General features: G+C 38.5%; 1 long non-coding RNA gene across 2 annotated transcripts; it reads right to left on the bottom strand.

Moving 5' to 3' along the window:
* Window positions 1-202: 202 nt before the first annotated feature.
* On the bottom strand, window positions 203-7,512 carry LOC133274792 (uncharacterized). 2 transcript variants are annotated; one of them, XR_009745268.1, is made up of 3 exons: window positions 7,027-7,512; window positions 3,841-3,934; window positions 203-2,250 (listed from the first exon to the last, which is right to left on the bottom strand). It is a non-coding gene; the product is annotated as an uncharacterized LOC133274792 (long non-coding RNA). The 2 variants fall into 2 exon arrangements; XR_009745269.1 differs by lacking the exon at window positions 7,027-7,512 and adding an exon at window positions 4,061-4,276.
* Window positions 7,513-8,180: the final 668 nt, after the last annotated feature.

Raw genomic sequence — 8,180 nt, forward strand, 5'->3', positions numbered from 1 at the left:
TGCTCTCCTGCTGATGGGAGCAGCAGTTAGACAGGCAAATTTGGAAGTCACCAAGTCTGAGTTTAGGAAGATTAATTTATTACTTCTCTTTTTACAATAACAATTAGTAGACGTGGACATAAATGCTGAAAAAAAGTTTTGCAAAATAAAAAATACTTTTTTTTTTTTTTTCTCTTGGGGAGAAGGGAGAAAAAAAAAGTAGTATTTTTCAGTGGATTTTTTCCAACCCAGTCAGTTTTATTAGTAATGTTTCATGTTCAATACATTTGTGAATACTCTCGTAAACACAATTGAGCTGGTGATGTTAATTCTCTTTGTGTTACTTGTGAGAGAAATGAAGTGAGGGAATAAGAATATTTGAGAATGAAATAACATCTTTTATTCAATTATCTTTTGAGAATTAGGACACAGGTAACAATGGCCATATTCAATTACTAGTTTCATAAATTTGGGACTAGTCCATATTGATTAGAAATTTGAACTGCCTGCTTGACTTCTTCACAATTGCATTATTGACATTAACTAGAATTTACTTGTTCTTGTCAGGCCTTGGAAAAGCTACTGTAATGAAGGGGATATAGCTGGAGATAACAGTGAAAAGTTATAATACTTTGAAGTCTGTTCAGCAGGGTTTTGTTCTTTTCTTGGTGTGGGCTGGTGGGAGCTAGTGTGTATTTGGGGTTTTTATTTTGTTTAATGCAATCTAGTTGTGCCATGCTATTAAGATGGTGCATCTTTAAGTTTTCATATGAAAGTATGAGCTTTAGTATGACAGAATATCAAAGTGAAAATTAATGTCCGCCACTTGTATATTGCCTAGACGTTACTTTAGAGAGAAAACAACAGGAGCGAGACGAAGCCATACATATGTTAAATTCACATCAGTAATAAAGATTAAGTAGAAGTTAATAGCATCCCAGTCATGCTTGTGGAGGTAATCTTCTTTCTGAAAATTCAAAATTAGATTTGGAGGATCGAAGCAAACAGGGGGTGAGACTTTGGCGTAATATTTTAATCAAATTGTCATGAATGAGTGGATACAATTAAGAATTCTGTCAGTCACAGTGCTGAGCCCCTTTTGTTAGTCAGCTGTTGTGAGGGATGCACTAGGGCATCGTGGGTAGAGATTAAACTTGACCTTTCCCAGGATCTTCATTTTTGACCCTCTGGCTAGGCTTTGCTTGTCAGATGGCTATTTTCTAATTATTTATTTATTTTTCTGTTTGAAAGAGAGGGTAGCAGGGGTTGGGGACAGACAAAGATGTTCTCTCTGTGTTCTTTTTTCTTTTGCTAACTACAGCAGACAAGGCTCAATAACGGCTCCCTGTCAGCTGCAAAGTGCCCATCTAAGCCTCTTTCCTTCATTACTTCTCTGATGTGTACTGTATGTCATTCCTTGGACAAATTTACAGCTGAAGAATCTGTGCCAAAGGCAATACAACTTAAAGTGCAGGGAAATGTTTTCTCTTCAATAAATTGTGCTCTAACATTGCTACAGCAGGGTTGCTTTGCTTTTCAAGTCCTTTAGATAAGTTGGGCTTCTTTCTAGAAATTTTAACTGTATTTTTCAGAGGGGCTTCTAAGAGTGTTTTGGATCAATCTTCTGTGAGAAATTTTGTTCTTTGCATGGTCCTCTTGAGATTATGACAATTTTAACACTGAGATTAAAAGTAAGATACTTTTTTCAAGTTAAAGACAGTGATACATATTTTAATTGCTGCTCATGTAAAAATGTTCTCAGCATAAAACTTTGTGCACTGAATCATGACAGAAGTATCATGAGAGTTTTTGTGAATTCATATTCTGTAAGACCAGACTATTAGGTGTTTGCTAGTGACCTGTTATAAAAATTTGTATTATAGAATGCTTTGTGGCTCCAACTGCGATCAGACTCTGTTGCATTAGTCATTTTCTGCATACCACCTGAGACATTTCTCTCTTCTCTGCTTTGGGATCCATGCAAATGTAAATCCTTAGCTATGGAACTATCAACCCCAAAACTTGTCTGAGAAAAGACTATTAAAACGAACAAACAAACAAACAGACAAACAAAACCTCCAACTTCAAATTAATAAAAAAATGTCTCAATTCATACTGATGAATACTATTGTTGCTGAAAACCTCTGTTGAAAAGTGACTTATAAAAGATAAAATAAGTGATTTAAAAGGCTGAAATTATGTCTCTTCCCAGTGGCTTTATCAGTGTCCAAGCATTGAAATAGTCTTAGTCTGCATCTGTTTTTGGAAAAACTGGGGGAAAAGAAAATAATCGTGTTATTTCAACACAATAAATAGTTCTCCAAGGCATTAATGTACATAAACACAACTACAGGAAACACAATTATTAGAACCAGGGCTCACCACTCATTTATAAATGAAGATAAATCAGTTGCATGCAATAAACCGAGATTAACTTGATGCCTGAAGCATGCTCTATATTAGAGGTTTCCACATGCTCACACATCGGTGGATAGTCCTTTTTCTTTTATTTTCTCCTTTTTTAAAAATATAAAAAATAATTTATTCTTTTAAATTGATCCCAGACGATTCTACTTTTTTCTATTTTTCTTTTCCTTCTCTGCCATTTTATACAAAGTGTTTGGTAAATAGAAAAGTGCTTTGGACGTTGTGTGACAGTATGTAATCTACATTCCCACTGTTTGTTTTAGCTTTTGTTGCGGAAAGAATAGTTGGCAACTTGTGCTAGTACACCAGTTTCTTTGCACTCCTCTATACTGTAGGACCTAATTATATTTTAACGCTGCATTTGCTCCATTTGCCTGAAATGATTATTTTAAATAAACTGACAGACCTATTGTGTTGTGACATCACAGTAACTCTCTTTTGGGGATTTTGTTGTGTTTTTTTTTTTGTTTGTGGCTTTAGAAAAAAAAAAGTAAGAGAAAACAAACCCTTCTGTAAATTCAGCAATGGCACAAGAAATTACATTAACAACATTTAAGCAAAGTGTTGAAAACATACCGAAATAAATGCTAGTGCACTTCAGGGCTTGATAGGAATATGCATCAAAATGCTTGGCATTTAACTTTTTTTTCTTCGGGAATTTAGCCAGTGAAATATAGCTGCCAGTGTCTCAGGCCTGCGTGTGTTCTTCTGCAATATGCTCTCGATCAATCAGATTTGCATAACTAAACTGTCGGCAAGCCCGCTCGGATGCCCAGGTGCAGGGCCATTTGCATATAGAACAGTGAGGAGGTCCCAAGAGTCACTTCAGACTCCAGTGACTGCTGAGCCCGCAGTCCACACCGCACTGGAAATGAAATTGGAATGACAAAAAAATGGTTGTGCTAGTCTGCAAGAGTGAAATATGCACTTATGTTTCAAAGGTTATGTAGAGATCACAAGACAGCATTCAGGCATGAGAATGTGTACAAGCCTACAGGAAAGCAAATGCTTGTTGTGTGTATTTTGTTTCCCTTCCACCAACCACATTTATACATATTTATTTATATATATGTTTATATATATATACTAATATGAAAAATATTTTTTTCCTTTAAATTTGTCAATTTCACATGTTCTTCAATCCTTAGGTATGGAGGAAGGCAAGGAGTGTATTTTCACTATATAGCACTTTCCAGTTAAATCTCCTGGGGGAAATAAATAAATAAGACACCTTTCCTTTGAGTTTATATCTCTCTGGAATGTGCATCTACTTTTTCAGCATGTTTGCCTAGTCCTGCTTCCTGGACTATTTATTACTCAATTAGAAGAGCTAAATGGTGAATTATTACCACAAACTATCAATATCGATGGAAATAGAGTAAGAAAAAATGGATTACAATACTGATTACTAAAAGCTCTTTATCTGAGGCTTACCACAGGTATGGTTATCCCCATTTTACAAGCAGGAAACTGAAATGCATAGTGCTGAAGTGATTTTCCTGTAGGAAAGCAGTATTCCATTGGCACTCTGGAAGAAACAGAATGATTTAATGGCATTGTGAAAGATCTGGTACAACCATTAAGAAAGCTGACCTCCTCTTCCCTTACGACATTTGCCAAGCACTGAAAGCAAAGGATACTCTTCTTATCTCACTTGATTAGGCTGTAGTGTAGCTGTTTTCCCAAGGCAATTTTTGGGGTACTGTATGTGGAGTGAGGGGCTGGAGCCAACTGTACCTCCTCCTCACAGCAGTGTACATCTCAGACCTGGCAAGGAAGGAATACTGCAGATTTGGCCCCACTGAAATGCTCTGGTTTGGTGGGTGAGGGCAGAAGACAAGGTGTCCCTCCTGGTTTGAATGTCAGTTGTTGTCAAGTTGGCATCCTGAGCTGTTTCCATGACAACAGCTTTTTGTGCTGGGGGACGAGTTCATGCACCTGTGATCTCAATGAAAAGGACAATAAGAGAATGTACATTATTTAAAGCTTTTATCTTCCAGTACATGTTTGAGTATAACCTTGAAATTGGGTGAATAAAGGGCAAAGTATATTTCTATGCATAGAAGTGGAGTAAACTAAATTGGTTAGGAAGAGGTGTGAGGAAAATTGGGGGCATTTTACAGCAGGGACACTTCTCAAACTTTTCACGAATGGGTCAGGCTGTCTCGTCAACTTTCCATTCTGTATATCTTGGGAGTGAAAGGAGTCCATCATTCTTGTGAGACTGAAAAGAAGGGGGAAGGAAGAGGCAAACGGTTCAGCAACTGTCTTTCAGTTGGTATTTTCCTAAAAGACACTTTAATTAAGTTTGCTACTGTGGTTGTGCTTTGGATGCCCACCATAGCTCCTGTTATTTGAGGCCTTGGTTGACTCAAACATATTTGTTGACTCAAACAACTTCCAGTTGGAGTGATTATGCATCATTCTGAACCTTGATTTGCTAAGAATACCTAAATACTTCTGAAGCTTCATTTAAAGCTTAAGTTAGATGGCACCTACTGGAAATAAATATAAATTGTGTTCTAGAAGAAATAAGCTGGTTAGTCCTTACATTTTCCAAAATCAAATGAAAATTCTTTAAGAAAAAAATTAGAAGCAGTCTTTTTTTTTTTTCAGTTTCTTATTCTGTCATTGTTCTTGGTGGTGTCAGTTTGCTAACATCAAAGCAGGATTGGGATGGCTATAATTTTCTTCCTTTCAGAAACAGTAGAAAACATTGTTCAAGTATTTTGTCTTAGGAGGAAAGCAGTCTATAGGTGGCTCAACATGAATAAAAAAGTAACCAGAAAGACATTTCTGTAAAAGAATACTTAAATAGTGGAATCAAATAAACTAACCCAAAATATGCAAAAAAAAAAAACCAAAACCTCAGCTGACTCAAATGCAAACACAAACTATGTTATTACCATTCATAAAATATCTTTATATTTTTGTACATGGGTATGATCTGTATAGGTAAATACACACATGGACATTTTTACTTCAAACGCTTGCATTCTTTTGGCTGGGAGGGTCATCTCCTGCACTGAGTATTGAAAAAATAGTCCATAGACCATCCCAATAAAGCAGGAGGTGCAATAAGAACAATTGAACAAATTTATCTTTGTCTATAAGTCATAAACGTCAGTGATTATTTGGATTAGAACTTTCACAGCTTGTATACGTGAAGTATTTATTTAAAATCAGAGCATTTGGAGTGGCTTTCAGATTTCTGCTGTGTATAGACATAAAAGGAGCTTCACCAAGAGAGAAGAAATAAAACATCACAAAATGAGAACAATCGTTAGGCAAGCAGATAGTCAGAGAAATGGCTACAATTGTTAGAGAAGACCATAAAGTTTAGGTGGTAGAAGCAGAGATGACTGAAGCCCAGGTTTATCTTTCCTTCTTTGTGCTCTTGAAAGACAAGTGATCCTTAGCCCTCTGTCTCAATGGATAACAGATATTTCCTGCAATTAATTCTCCTGCACAGTCCACCTCCTGCCCAGTATAGAACTGCTAGAATACATGGGAGGTTAAGAGCAGGTTTATGAGGCTGACATGAAAAAAAATATACCTATACAGATGCATACAGCATTACATCAATCCCCTGTTGCCATGGCTTCAAGGTGCGTCCTAGCAGGCAAACCAACCTCTGCCACGTTAAAGCAGGACAAGTTAAAGTCAATGTCTCCTCAGTATTTTCACCAGCACAGTGATGATTCTAGGCTTGATAATTACATGTTTAGACCTCTTCTTCTCTCCTTTCTTGACGTGCAAGAGGAGACACTGCCTCCCTCCCACCCACCTCAGTGTAGGTCAGCTGCTATGCTTTGTGCCACTGGGCTCAGAGATAGCTGAGCAGGGAAAGCAGTGTGCCATCACTGTTACTGGAGATGTATGAGGGAGAGAGAGATCACTGTCACAATATAATCTGCTATTTTCAATTAAATTAGTAGTCGGAACTTCATTTTCAACTTAATCATTGCAGGCAGACACTGCAGAGATGGGGGGGGGGGGGGGAGGGGAGGGGAAGGAAAACAAATAAAAAAGGCCCATTGGTAGCTGTGGCCATATTTAATTAGTCTTTTGGCTCAGTTTATTTCAGTATTTCATATATACCAAAGTTTAGATTTAAAAAAATGATGAATGTATGTAGTGTCATTAAAAGTACTGGTTGCAGAGGAACTGGTTTCCTCAAGTTCTTTCACTAAAATTGTGGTGTAGCCTGCAAAACTAGTCAGCTTCTCCATATCCCCAGTTTCTTCCTGTGTTAAGTAAATAAACATTTATTATTGTTTCAGCTGAGGGAAACAGTAGATTTTGTCATTTGGATAATGCTAGCTATGGCTAAACTGAATGAAATTTTGCACAAAAGAAGGAAAGAATCCATCTGGTTCATACAAGCCACTAATTGTATTTGCCTACCTTTGGGTAAGCCAAATTTTGAAAGAAAGGAAAAGTGGGAAACATTTAGTCCTTGGCTGGACTCTTCTGTGACCAGGAGTAATGTGGTACAGCTTTAATGGGCATAAACAGTGCTTTCCTTACCTGGATATGTTGAGTTTTCTTTTAAACCTATTTAGGTTCAGCATGTAATAGGAAAACCCCATAAAATGGGTCAAGTTCCTGTTCTCTTACCTCAGTTATCTGCTATTGACAGGCTGTAATCAGAACACAGAGCCTGGAGCAGAAGCTCCTTAGTTAAAATGGCAGATAGGTGCCACAGCAGCCAGGAAGCACAGGAAGAAGAGGCTGTTGCATGGTTGGGCTTGCAGCGGTAGTGGGCTGTGTGGTGGGTGTTGTGTGTGTACTCAGTGACAACAGTGGTACAAAGGGTTGGCCCAGGCCTGAGTCACTGCTGCTGCATTCCTGCTTCTGCCTCAGCCATGGGAGGGGATGAATTATCCGCCAGCCTCTTTGGTGCTTCCCCTCAGCTGCCCTGCCGTGCCCTGTTGAGGAAGGGAAGGGACCTCTGCCCTGCAGGCCTTGTTCCTCACCATGGTAGTGAGGGACTAGAGGTGCTAGCACTACTAATAAAGTTAAAACTTTCCTCTAGGTGTCTTCTAAGGAGTTGAATAACCTGTTCTGGCCTCCTCTCATGACTGTGACTGGGAGGAAACTCCTGCCGCAGTTTAAAGGTCATCCTCCTTATTCCTGTTTTCTTATAACAATGATACTTTAAACTCCCACAAATCTATTATCATACTTTTCTCTGTTATCATACTTTTAAAGGGGATTAATAGAAGTATGCTATTACTTTGAGGAAAACTTCAAAGGTAGGTGACAGTTCCTTACAGGAAGTCAGGGTTTTTTGTGCTTGCTGGTTTTGAGCTAGCAGCTTGTGTTCGAGAACTGCTGGTGGCACAGTGAGAAGGAGAGATGGAGAGTCTTACACCCCTGGGATCCTGTTATTGTCTTCTATCACAATGCTATTACATTTCTGGGACATTTTGGCTGTCATGGGCTTGGGTGAGTGGGAGTCTGATCCTGGAGTTGCTCCTTGTCACATACACTAGTAGTGAATGGTGGTAGTGGTGGCAGCAGTTTGATGCTGAGAAGTCCCAGTAGACCCTGTGGAGTATATGACCTGAACAGATCACACAGACTCAAAGGCTGGGTGGCTGTCGTCCCTACTATGGCTGCCACTCTCCCAGACAGTGCATTCTCTTGCTTGTCACCAGCTGCTGAACTCTGGCCTCAAAGGACCAGATTTATCATGTGTTTATGTGGATTTGCTTTGTGAAGACACAATGGTACACGTATTAATTCAGGTCTTAAGAAACATGTAAACT

The sequence above is a fragment of the Pezoporus flaviventris genome, unplaced genomic scaffold, assembly GCF_033815535.1.
Source record: "Pezoporus flaviventris isolate CSIRO_AGI_PZ_B2104156 unplaced genomic scaffold, CSIRO_AGI_Pfla_v1 ptg000036l, whole genome shotgun sequence".
Lineage (NCBI taxonomy): Eukaryota > Metazoa > Chordata > Aves > Psittaciformes > Psittacidae > Pezoporus > Pezoporus flaviventris.